The 13196-nt window shown below is 43.8% G+C and overlaps 1 protein-coding gene across 1 annotated transcript in view; it reads right to left on the bottom strand.

Annotated features, from left to right (window-relative positions):
• Positions 1–13196, bottom strand: part of LOC124775548 (histone-lysine N-methyltransferase MECOM-like) — a 205107-nt gene that overhangs the window by 141572 nt on the left and 50339 nt on the right. The window lies entirely within an intron of this gene.

A 13196-nucleotide genomic window follows, 5' to 3' on the forward strand; every position in this document is an offset into this window, starting at 1 on the left:
CACTGTAACGTCCTCCGCACATCCAGGATCTTTCACCGCGTGATTTTCACGTCTGTGGCCAGTTAAAGAGAGACATGCGCCGGCGTCGGTTTCAGTCGGACGAGGACGTAACAGGAATTAATCTCGTCTTCCAGTGGGATAACTGTCTTAACGCATGAGGTGATTACTTTTCAGTGGAACCAGTCCACGGTGTCGTTTTGCCGGATATTCCCCTTTCCTTTCGACTGCGCCTTTTACAAGAAGTCTCTGATTTCGCCGGCTGGTGTGGCCAAGCGGTTCTAGGCGCTTCAGTCTGGAACCGCGCGACCGCTACGGTCGCAGGTTCGAATCCTGCCTCGGGCATGGATGTGTGTGATGTCCTTAGGTTGGTTAGGTTTAAGTAGTTCTAACTTCTAGGGGACTGATGACCTCAGTAGTTAAGTGCCATAGTTCTCAGAGCCATCTTTGATTTCGTAAGTGCTTCGCTGCATACTTACATAAAGATTGTTTCCAGCCAGACAATAATTTGTCTATGTCCGTCCGTTAGATATTCAAGTCCTTACTAGACAAAGTGTTTTTGTGTTCGACAAATATTCAAGATCCAACCTCATTAAAGTTTATGTGTTTAAGATTTCTTCTTATCGGAGCCTAATGAGCGCAATAAAAGATTTAAGCATATTCTACTTGGGTGTGTTTTCCTTGTGGCGACTTCAAAAATGGTTCAAACGGCTCTGAGCACTGTGGGACTTAACATCTGAGGTCATCAGTCCCCTAAAACTTAGAACTACTTAAGCCTAACTAACCTAAGGACATCAACACATCCATGCCCGAGGCAGGATTCGAACCTACGACCGTAGCGGTGGCGCGGTTCCAGAATGAAGCGCCTAGAACCGCTCGGCCACACCTGCCGGCTGTGGCGACTTTGGCGGAAACATTAGATACCAGCACTTTCACCTAAATGGGTGTGGGAAACTGCCTAAAAACCACATCGAGCCTGGCCGACTCACCAGCCCTCGTCATTAATCCACGAGACCAGTCAGTATTTAGTTTTCCTAAACAACATGTACGTTGGAAGTGGTATTTAGCTATTAACGGAAAAGTGGAGTTATGAACAGACTGTAGACGTTTCGGGAATTTTTCAGTTAATGGACTGACTTCACGAATGGCACGGAAGCTCCAATCGCAGCATTGAGTTAGATTTGGAGGACGCATTCAGACACACCGACCGCGCTCGTGCGTAGTACGTCGGCGCCAGGGTGAAGATTAGTAGAGCTGTCGCGGCCACGTGCGACAGCAACAAGCTGTGTCCGGCACGGCTTGAGGGCTGTGAGGCGGGCAGCAAACCGCACGGAAAACTCTGCCGGTGCTGTCCGCCGAGCGGCGCGGCGTGGCGATGCTAATTCGGGCATCCATCACGGAGCCTGTGATGTATCGGCGTCTCGGCCGGCGTGTGATCGATCTGCCGGGGAGACGCGCCGCTGCGGGGCCCGTGCTCACTCTGCCGGCTTCGCAGCACTCAATCTCTGCGCGCGTGAGCTCCGCAAAAACTACCTTTACGTCTGTGCCAGAGGGCACGACGCCAAGCTCACCTTTCCTCTGCCGGTTTTAGCATACGGTGAGTGGCAAAAGGACTGTCACTACGAATCCGTAGAGAAACAATCAGAGACAAGATAGGTTTTTCCACGTTAGCCACAGCTGTTATCCTTGCTAAAATCGGGGGAGCTTAGCATAGCAAACCGTGACAGCGGAAGTCGTCTATTGTACTGTACTCTCTAAGAAAGAATACGACGCAACACGAAGGAATTGCCCGTGTGGGACGGAAATAGGTAGATGTTGCAAGATCCCCTCGCTTCTAAACTGACAACGTTACTACTCAGCTTAGCCGCGAGTCCGTAGAGGGTAGTATATGTGACGTACAGTAACTGGTCAGCATTTCCACCCAGAATTTGCGAGTATAAGTCGGACCTTCCTTGATCCTCCTTGGTGGGTCGTGTCGTCGGATTTGCTCCTACCTGTGCGCGGAGCAGCTCTCGTAAATGTCGTCCCGTGCAGATTCTTCATTGGTGTATTGGATGTCTCTGTCGGTGGACGCTAATTATCTGGAATTGCTGTCGATCAACTTTGGGGTATCTATTTACTCGAAATTAACATTCAAAATGCCGTAATATCACTTTCATTCCTATTAGATCAATAATTAAACACTCATGTCACAAACTACTCGTAACCGAGAGCATGGCTACCATCGAACAAGACAGGAGGAGCTCTTAACGCCGACTGCCGACTTTGGCGCCCAGTCCGTATCTCTTACTAGTTTCGTCACAGTTCGTGGATTTCCGATCAAGTTTGTACTTACTAAGATATGCATTTGTTAATGAACGGGTGTGAATTTTAACGAGGCAAAATTATGATAAATAGTTTTAAACATCCAGAGGCTCCTCCTAGTATTCATGTTGTCATAAATGACTTTAATTATTAAATATAAATTACTTCCCGTCATGTATATTGCCCAGGCTGACGCTTGTTGCTACGGTCCAGCGCCGAGCCCCATCCCACTACGCGCGACATATGGTCGCTTCGTCACCTAGCTATCCAGCGTGGGAAATGCTCTCCGACTCATGGCCGGCTACGGACTACAGCACATCCTAACTATCAATAAGAGAGAAAAATTTATTAAAACTGGTAAAAATATCTTCCTCGCGTGAGAGGCACCTTACAATATGATGTGCATCTACGGATAAACAAATGATCACAATTTCTGAGAAATTGGATGATTTATTCAAGAGAAAAAGCTTCACGAATTGAACAAGTCAATGACGCGTTGGCCCACACCTGGTTCTTATGCAAGTAGTTATTTCGCTTCACACTGATCGATAGAAACATTTTACGTCGCCGGCCCCTGATGGCCGAGCGGTTCTAGGCGCTTCAGTCTGGAACCGCGTGACCGCTACGGTCGCAGGTTCGAATCCTGCCTTGGGCATGGATGTGTGTGATGTCCTTAGATTAGTTAGGTTTAAGTAGTTCTAAGTTCTAGGGGACTGATGACCTCACAAGGGAACCTCCCCATCGCACCCCACTCAGGTTTAGTTATAAGTTGGCACAGTGGATAGGCCTTGAAAAACTGAACACAGATCAATCGAGAAAACAGGAAGAAGTTGTGTGGAACTATGAAAAAACTAAGCAAAATAATTGAAGTTTATGAAATGTAGTGCTACAGAAGAATGATGAACATTTGATGGATAAAGTGAATAATTAATCAGAAGGTAATGAACAGAACCGAGGAAAAAGGATATTTATGGCACAACCTGACTAAAAGAACTTGATATTCGTATAAAATCATAAATAATATCCTTCTTCTTACAAAGTTCATTTTGGGTTCTTTTAAAACGAGCAAGCCACCAAATTTAGACAAGATGCTTGGGCCTTAAGTGCTGATCTTTCTAATACTGACTGAGGACAACATTGCATCATCAGTATTTATTTCGTCTGCAGACTTATAACAATTAGGAGTAGTATGATTTTAGGTTGGTTAGTAACTCCAAGTACATGTGCAAGAGCAAGTTATTAACACTTATTTTCCCCTGGGGAGCAGGTCAGGAGTTGAAGAGTGAACGCGTGGATGCAAATCCATTATTCCATACCGACAGGCACAGTCCACTTAGTGATGCAGTTACGACCATGCAGAACACATCAGGTAGTAAATTAGGTGACGTGTTTGCGGGAAAACTGTTAGACGAAGAGAAGAAACAACTAACGCACTTAAGTGGGTACATGAAAAAAAAACTAGTTAACTGAAATACACTTTACTCACCTACGCTTGCAAAAGAAGCAATTGCGGACATGCACTGTAAAAATGAGAAACAACAGGGAGTCTCTTCAAACTGTCGTCTTGCCCTCGTAAGGGGAAATGGAGAACTAATAGTGATGCGGAAAGAAAAAGTAATTGCTTGGGTGACGGTCGACCAAGTGAAATACTGTATAATAGTATTTAGCGTGCAGACCATTAGCTGTAGCTCTGTGTCGTGTTCGGTATTGGTGACACCAGTTACAGTACTGCGCATACTTCGATGTAACTTCTAGTCAACTGTGCACAAACAATGTAAATGGCATTCTACATGAGGTGATTTAGGAAATACATGAATTTTGAACGTGTAGAAGAAAAGCAAATGCCAAGTTTCCACCTGAACGCTAGACGTAATGTTTACCTCATTGTTTACTACGCACAAACATTTTAAAAAGGCCCCATCATCAATCATCCTGAGTTACACTGTACACATCAACGCATCACGGTGTATATCGAGAGTGTGTTTTCTGGATTTCTTAGTAGCAATCTAATCTTGCACCATAGGTCACTTGTACTCCCAGCTGGTAGATAACACGGAAAAATTAACGGGCCTTTCTTCCTCCCCTTCCTCCAGTATCACTGACACTCTGCTGATATCGGGCAGGAGGGCAATTAACTCTGTGGTAAGCTAACGATTACATGAAACGCGGATGTGTTAATAAAATTAGGGTGCGAGTCGTGTAGAATGATTCCTGTTTGCCAAGCACTACTGCGAACGCGCGCCTGTCCGCTGTCTGGGAGCAGAGCCACCTGGCGGCTGTTTGGCGCACGTGCTGCTTCTCAGGGACGCTCACCAGATAACGCCACCGTAGAGTCAACACGACACCCGTCGCTCTGCGGCCTGCGCACTCCGAGGCTCCCATCGCTCGCTCCCTCTTGTTTGCAGCTTCGTGGTTTCCGATTCGCCTTCAGCGCGGGAAGGAGGGTGGCGAACTGCGACGCAGGTTTCTGTACCCGACACCCCAAACAACCCTCGTATCCCTTATCCTCTCACCCATCGCGGATTTCCGGAGACATCGCGGAAATTACTGCTGCTTCCCGAAGCCAATGTGGTTATTTCGGCCTGTCTTGACGCATACTACCGGCGCTGCACACGGAACGCGTTACACAGCATCGTAACAAGTCGGTAATAGTCGTCCACCCACATGAAATAACGACGCGGAAATTACTTAAGAATGAAAAGAAATTTATTTCCCGTTACACGCGGCGCCAAATAAGACAGTCTTGGTGATGGATCTGAAGTAAACTGTCAGCCAATTCCAAGTACTTGTTACACTTCCCATCTTGCTGTTAATCACACAGAATGGAATTACACAGATTCAAGAGCTGTAGTATTACCTCGTTATCACTGTGGATTGGTTTAATAAGCTCTTTGCTATGTTCTTCTTTGCCGTATCCACACATACTTCACAACAGTTGTGGCATCTCCAGTGGGAGTTTACTCACTTTGCCTTCAGAACAGATTTCGTTTTTCTGCGACTGTCGACTACTTTTAGCTACCCACCAACAGTTGCATCTACATCTGTACCGGTACTCCACAAGCGACCTTACAGTGCGTGGCGGATGGTACTTTGTGTACCGATATCGTTTAAATGTGTGTGAAATCTTATGGGACTTAACTGCTAAGGTCATCAGTCCCTAAGCTTACACACTACTTAACCTAGATTATCCTAAGGACAAACACATACACACCCATGCCCGATGGAGGACTCGAACCTCCGCCGGGACCAGCCGCACAGTCCATGACTGTACCGATATTAATTGCTGGTATGTTCCTGTGTAGACTCGAATCTCTACAACTTTACCTTCGTGGTCTTTTCGTTACATACACGTAGAAAGCAATATATTGGTTGATTCGTCTAGGAACTTACTCTCTCTTAACTTTTAAGAACAAAGCACATCGTGACGCAGAATGCCTCTTTTGCAGCATCTTCCGCAGGAGTTGGATGGGCATTTCTGTGAAGCTTTCGCGCTTAAATCAACCTGTAGCGAAACATGCTGCTCTTCTTTGGATCTTCTCTGTTTCTTCTATCTTTCCTGTACGGTACGGATCCCAGACTTACGGGCATTATTCAAGTATCGGTCGAGCAATGGTTTTGTGAAGTATTACCTTTGTGGGTGGACTACATATCCTGGAAATTCTTTTAATGAATTTCAGTCTGGCTTCTGCCTTAACTGCGATTACTTTTATATGGTTGTTTTTACTTTAAATCGCTTCTAGATGTTTATGAGTGTGACTGCTTCCAGTGATTGTTCCTGAATCGTGTAATCGTGCAATAATGGATCTTTCCCTTTATGCTCAATACGTTACAATTGTTTATGTCGATCATTTACAGTTCGCTAAAATTTTCTAGCGTTGCGACTTCTCTGTATACAAAATCATCATCCGCAAAAAGTCTCGTCGAACTTCCGACGTTATGCAATAGCTCATTTATGCACCATTACATCGTGGATGTAGAGGGTACCTTGAAACACGTATGTAACATAGCAGCGATGGCGAGGCATTGTAGCATCTGTGACCAGAGAGTATGCGCTTGACCGCGCGAGTGTTGCGAGCGGTTCTCAGTCAGTCAGTTAGTCGTTGCGAGTCTGTAGCTCTGTCTAGTTGAGAGCAGTACTCTGTTAGTAGTCGTCGCGTGGAGTACGCTAATAGTCGTCATGCAGAGCGGTCGGTCAGTAGTAGCAGCCCAGTGCGGTTGTGTGATGTAGGCGGTCGGCAACACTGGTCAAGATGGTGAATAAGGTATACTGTTAATTAATATAATCATTAGATAATGAAAAATTTTTATTTATTGTAATTATTCTCCAACAAGTCCCCAATAATAATTTTTATTTCAAAAGCATTTTTTTTCAAAAATTTAATTTTTATTGAATTAAAGATTTCGTTGCACTTCCCATTTCACTCCACTTCTTTAAAAGAAAATTTTTAGTAAAATCACAAAAAAAGAGAATATTATTATTTGCAATGCAGTTCCTCCAAGCGGTGCGTAACAACAAGAGCAGAAATGTGACATCCATTTATTCTGAGGTAAGACTTTAATTCTGATTGTTTTACACAGGGCCAAAGACCGATGTTTCGGTTTAATTGAATTTCCTTATCACTGAATGGACTTTAATTTTTTTATGAAAAACTTATACTTAAGTCAGATTGCGATTCTCACTTTTATTGTCATTAAATTTAATTGCTAAGGGAGGTTACACTTGGGTCCCATTCATTATTATTTCTGTCTTAAAATTTCAGTGGAGAGGTTACACATAGAGCAATGTCCATTGGCATTCCTAAATAATATTACTGTCATGTAAATTTTTGTGGGGAGGTTACAACCTTTTGAGACTTGTACATGAGGTTTTTTAAGTTTCTTGATTAGTCATATTGAGTCTTTTTTTTTTTACTCATATCATTCAGTTTCCCGCTGTTATTACTTTGGCGACATGTTATCAACGCTACTTCACTTGGAGTTATTACTATATTAGTGGCAGTCATATGTCTTTTAAAAAATCTCATAATGCTGAAGACGGACGCACTACGATCACAAAAGCATGCTGCAGTAACCTGGAAATCTTTGGCTGAAATCGTCAGACAGTCACAGAAGAACGAAGTGTAGTGTAAAGGGAAAATACATAAAACCCGCTAACAGTGTCAAAGCTGTGGTGAATTATGTTTAGCTACACACAACCAGGTAACTGAATTTTGCTAACAAACAGACCACGATAAAAATTGTTAGCAGTATACATATTTTCTCTCGCTCCTAATTCACTGCATGTACCGTTCAGCAGGACTTTTACATAATATGGACGGTAGCTATTAAAAATGTGGTGTCAGCTAGAACATATTTCTGCTATTCACTTATTGATACAAAGAAGTGAATTCGCTCCCCGTATAGCCTCCTCAAATTTACAAATGGTTAGCGAATGAATGTGAGAAGTTCCAGTGGTCATCCGCTACTCACTGTTTTTTGTGTTGGAGAGAGGGCAGATTAAGATATGACTGGATTAAGGCGGTTATGGTCTGTATATCGACAACGACAAACTGTGTATAATGTATCTGGCAGTCAGGAAAGAACATGTGTTTTTTCAGCACGTCCACTGGAGTTCCATTCGGCTCAGACGTCCCTGCGTGAAGTACCCTTAGATACACAGGCATCTCAGAAGAGTAGTTGCTCAGCAGCTTTGTAACGTCGAAATAAGTCTGTAGTCGACTAACGGAAGTACAGTATGGAATTTCACCTATCAAGGAAGATGTTTCGTTCAGAATTTCGCCAAAAACTACTGAACACATTATCTCCGGACTCCGAGTTTGAACATAAAGTTTTTAAAGAATGAAATGTATTCCTTTCAGTTTCTTTATTTTACTGCTCGTTAATTTGTAAGATGTGCACCTCCACGGGCAGTCCGAGTACGCAATCTGGAGTGGTGAAATGGAAATGAGCGTTTGGCGTCATTGGCCGGGAGGCCCTTTACTGGGCAGGTCCGGCTGCCTTGGTGCAGGTCTTATTACATTCGATGGCACATTGGGCGACCTGCGCACCAGATGGGGATGAAATGATGATGAAGACAACACAGCACACAGTCCCTGAGCGGAGAAAATCCCCGACCCAGCCGGGAATCGAACCCGGGCCCGTAGAGCGGCAATCCGTCACGCTGACCACTTTTTTTTTTTTAAATCTCATTTTGTTTGCTTTCACTCGTTGCATCTGCTCGGGGCGGACGTCGTAAGACATCCATTTAAGTTCGTTGTTGATCGATTAACTCAGTTTTTTTTTTTATTACAGAGGGCAGCTAACCATCTGACCGAACACGCTGAGCTACCGTGCCGGCACCACTCAACTATCGGGGCGGACGAATGGCGAAATGGAAGTGATGCAGTGGGTAAGACATCGGACCAGTACACGCAGCACACACAGACCAGTCTTGTATCACTCTCCAGCAACCCTGATACAGATATTCCATGGTCTCCTTAAATCCGTTCAGGCAGATGCGGGGATGGTTTCTTAGACACACCCACGCAAAGCTCTTTCCCTCTTTCTTATCCATGAGAGAGAGGGCTCCGTCTCTAAAGATTTCGTTCGACTGCAGCAACGCTTTCTTGCTATCGTTCTTCCTTAGTGCCATACAGCAAACAAGGCTCCAATTGTCAAACACGATGTATTGTGACTGGAAATGAGGGAGCTATGTAGCGCTTTGCGCTTCTAAAGAACACTATTTGTAAGCTCAGCGAGAATGTCAAACGGGGCGTTAAGTATAAGCTTTTTACTAGATAATAATAAACATTAAGTAGCATGTAATTCGGAGTAAAATAGAGGCCTAGATGGTTCTCACGCTCAAGTAGCCACGTCCAAAATGGCTAAAATGCACCGCTGTGCCTCAGTAAAAACACACGGCTTCGTTCAGCTGTAGGATAATTCAGGAGACAGTGTTCAAATGGTTCAAATGGCTCTGAGCACTATGGGACTTAACATTTGAGGTCATCAGTCCCCTAGAACTTAGAACTATGTAAACCTAACTAACCTAAGGACATCACACACATCCATGCCCGAGGCAGGATTCGAACCTGCGACCATAGCGGTCGCGCAGTTCCAGACTGAAGCGCCTAGAACCGCTCGGCCACTTCGGCCGGCTCAGGAGATAGTGTTACCAACGTTCGAATATTAATACGCTTGCAAAGAAATACAAGTACAATTGCATACCGACGTCACCGATCCTTTTTCTGTTGCTGGTCTTTCTGCCCCTGACCATAGTGCCCGACGTAGAAACTCTTACACGACGATATTCTGATGGAAAACGTGTTGCCAAACTAATAACGGCGAAAAATTTAACGAACACGACGAAAACGTCGTCAAAATATGGAATGAGATTCACGAAGAACCCTTAAAAAATTTCACAACAATATAAGTTCATTGGATTGCCCGCAAAACTCCTGTGGCGAGGTTCAGGGCAACATTCTTACGTTCCAAACCGTGTAACTCTGGTGTATTTGTTGCAGGTGTAGCGGTATGTGACCACGGATTCCAACCGAGCCGCGTCGTTAAGAAACACATGGTAACAAAGCCGCAGCGTGTGCGGCCAGGGCACAATCGGAATGTGCCCCACTGTAAAGATTCGTTAACTTTCCGCAGCACGACCCAGCTCTATGAAAAAGCAAACGAGAGGTATGAAGTACGCGAACCCACAAGAATGGCGCCGTAGCATTGAGCGGAGGTATTTATTTGTCTGCTTTTACGGTGACAGTGAGCTCACCCGGAATGTGGCGAAGTTTACTGAAGCAGCAGTTTGCCGCCTTGTTGAGGAGCTCTCTCAGACACGTCCTGACCTTGTTACAAAAACAATAGCAGCTATTGTGAGCGAGTGAAGTGCTGCATTTGTTAAGGCAGGAAACACCTTTCCAGAAAGGAGTTTCAAACGTCTACACAACCATCCTGGCTTCTATTAGCGTTTGTCTCTAAATCAGTTTGGTACACTATCAGAATGGATTATTAGAGTGAGTCGTCACTGATTTCCTCTACTATTCCCATCCTACTAAACCACTTCTCCGTTTTTAAAAATCTCGGTATCTTCGTCGTGTAAGAGCTTCTTCATTGGCAACTTCAATCAAGGATGCGAAGATCGGCAGTAGGAAAAAGATCAGTCGAGTCACTATACCAGCCTTTTTGGTGTTTATATGTAAATGTATTGCTATTCGAACGTTGGTACCGACTATTATTTATTATTTTTCGGAGAAAATTTAATAGCGAAGTACTATTTATTCCTGATTACCGACTTCAACAGTTAAGACTGTCATCTTCTGATGTTTAAAAAAACTTGTAATACATCCTGTTCCATTATGACTCTATCATACACACCATGTTAGCATTCTAGTGTGTATTATGTAGCACCTTCCACACAGGCTTCTTAAAAATAAAAACAATACAGTTGAAAATTACCTTGTTTACGTAAGGATGCCCTCACACATAACATTTCACTGATGCTTGTTAGGTGTTGAAACACATAACGTCGCACATTTCCACACTTGTTAACATTTACATGATGGGTTAAATACATAACTGATTCACATTCTTTGAAGTACACCGTTCAACTGTCTGAATAATTCATCACGCACAAAATGAATAATTTGCGTAGTTTATCTATGTCTCACTGTCAATCAGTTGAACGGTTTACTTCAAAGAATGTCGATCCATGATGTATTCAATTCGTCATGTAAATGTTTATATTATATACTAGCTGTAACCAGCCAGGCTCTGGTGTGGCTCCGTCTGCTTAAATAGTGCTGAAACGTACACTGTTACGCAGTTCAATAAGCACCAGTGTCATGTTATGTGTGTTGATGTCCCTGTAGTTATACAAGGTATTTTCAATAGTAATGTTTTTATTTGTGACAAGCCGATTTTTTTTATTTTTAACAAACTTATGTGAAATGTCCCATCTAATATCCACTAGAATGTCAACGCGGTATCTGTGATACAGTCGTAATGGAACAGGATGTATAACAACCGTTTTAAAGGTCAGCAGGAGACAGTCTTAACTACTGAAACCGGCTAGCAGGAATAAATAGTGCGGATTTCGATCTTGGCTATTACATTTTCTCCAAAGCTATCACGGATCGCTGCTTCTTATGTCTTATTCTGAGATTTTCTCCAAAGCTATCACGGATCGCTGCTTCTTATCTCTTATTCTGAGAAATTTCACTGTGATTTTTTCATAGGAAGCAACTATCAAACCGAACGATGCTACTATCCAGTACTATGTGACAGGATGTTCCGTACATTGGTATTGTTAATGCGTCAGGATTGGTCAGGAGGGGAAAGCGGTAGGCACCCGTTGAGGTGAAGAATAAAACATAGTTTAACCTGTGAAGTTTTACTGCCGTAAAGAAAGGCAGGCCTGGAGAAGCCGCCGAGACTGAATGGGCAGCCGCCTAAGAGAGCAGGAGAGGAGGGCGCATGATCGGTTTGATAGCTGCCAGCAGATGAGAGCGAATGGCGTGTCCGCTCCCGGCAGCCGGCCGCGGTCCCACACCCACTTGACCACCTCCAAGCCTTCCTACTGGTCGGTCAGATCGTAAGACGCGTAGTTCGGTAGCGTTACCTCGTCAGCAACACGTGAGTTTTGCTGCTGATGGTTCAACACGTGAGTTTCAGAGTGGTTCTATCCGGTTCTGGGCAACGTGACTGAGACGCTGCAGCTTACCGCCAGGCAGAAGGCACTGACGAACACAGAGTGAAAAAATAAAAATCAAATTTTTATATTAATAAATCCATTCAGTATCGGCCCTCACTGTACAGTATATAGGGTTTGCTCTGTGACTCCGCAAAGACTGCCAGCTGAGTTGGGCGATATAAAGTGTGTCTTTGGTAACAGAAGCTAGAATGACCAACAAATCAGACGTGATTCGCGGTCTCGATCTTCAGATATTCGAAAGGCGTAGAGAGATGGCCCTACACAGGGAATTCAGCTGTGTCTTAAGGAAACACAACGTGAATTACTGTGATTCTCGACCTCTCTCTCTGTGATGAAATGTTAACTAGGATAAGCTAAGAACGATGTAAGGTTGCGCAAGTATGGGGTCTATAGAATTTCCTGCAGTCGCGTCTTGGTACGTACGTAGGTCAAATCACCAGGATCGTAGAATATTCACTGAAAAAAGCATAGGTACGACAGACAGGTAAATCTCCAGTTTTAGAGGACTGTTTAACTACTGGTATCCGATGCATTACTGTAACACCTACCTAGATTCAGTCTTCCCCCAGCTGGAGATTGTTGTTTCCACTAGTTCGTGATTTAGCTTGACACTTCTATTAAGAGAGTCATACATCCCCATACAACATAGTAAGATGAAACTGAAACTAAGGAACCAATTCATGCTTTGAACTACCAGAGGAAATCGCCACTTTACGATACAGAGGGTATCCCGAACCTTCCAGGTTGTAGTGGTACTGATGCCCTAGTTACACTAACTTAGTGCTAACTTGAGGAACAGATAATCAATCGTTTCCAAACAGCTGACGGATAAGATATGATTGAATGAGCTCTGTTTCATACTCTGTTATCCAAATCAGAGACCCAAAGTTAGTTTCGTAACATTGCACCAGTTTGTTATAAACACAGGAACAACAGGGCCTACAGCGTTATCGACATGTGTAGCTATCGAAAAGATGTCGTTCAAATAGTGTTCGAGCTATACACAGCTGAATCAAAACCCCGCAATAAATGTCTTGAACCTGCTGAACTATCTTTTGCAACTTTCTGCCATAGGCACATTATGCAGTGTTTGTTAAGAACAATCAGCGTGTCTTTACGAATATGTTCAGTATTTCCTAACAGGGATATTCTGTGAAAGATGTTAAGACCCTTAGTAGGCTACAAGTACTTATCACTTTAA

Source organism: Schistocerca piceifrons, chromosome 2, assembly GCF_021461385.2.
Source record: "Schistocerca piceifrons isolate TAMUIC-IGC-003096 chromosome 2, iqSchPice1.1, whole genome shotgun sequence".
In the NCBI taxonomy this organism is placed as follows: domain Eukaryota; kingdom Metazoa; phylum Arthropoda; class Insecta; order Orthoptera; family Acrididae; genus Schistocerca; species Schistocerca piceifrons.